This window comes from Pyrgilauda ruficollis, unplaced genomic scaffold (genome assembly GCF_017590135.1).
Source record: "Pyrgilauda ruficollis isolate IOZ18807 unplaced genomic scaffold, ASM1759013v1 scaffold685, whole genome shotgun sequence".
Classification (NCBI taxonomy): Eukaryota; Metazoa; Chordata; class Aves; order Passeriformes; family Passeridae; genus Pyrgilauda; species Pyrgilauda ruficollis.
In genome coordinates this window covers 12,704-12,949 of record NW_024528655.1, presented here as the reverse complement: position 1 = coordinate 12,949, position 246 = coordinate 12,704, and the positions used below count along the sequence as shown (strand labels likewise).

Sequence of the window (246 nt, the reverse complement as noted above, 5' to 3'; positions counted from 1 at the left end):
CAATCCCAGGACAATCCCAGGGGGTCCCAGGGGGTCCCAGGACAATCCCAGGCCAATCCCAGGGGGTCCCAGGACAATCCCAGGGGGTCCCAGGGGGTCCCAGGACAATCCCAGGACAATCCCAGGACAATCCCAGGGGGTCCCAGGACAATCCCAGGACAATCCCAGGGGGTCCCAGGGGGTCCCTGGACAATCCCGGGACAATCCCAGGACGATCCCAAGAGGGCCCAGGAGGAACCAGAGGAA

At 64.6% G+C, this 246-nt stretch overlaps 1 protein-coding gene across 1 annotated transcript in view; it reads right to left on the bottom strand.

Moving 5' to 3' along the window:
• LOC121362930 (pre-mRNA-processing factor 39-like) overlaps positions 1-246 on the bottom strand; it is a 10,325-nt gene that overhangs the window by 2,715 nt on the left and 7,364 nt on the right. The window lies entirely within an intron of this gene.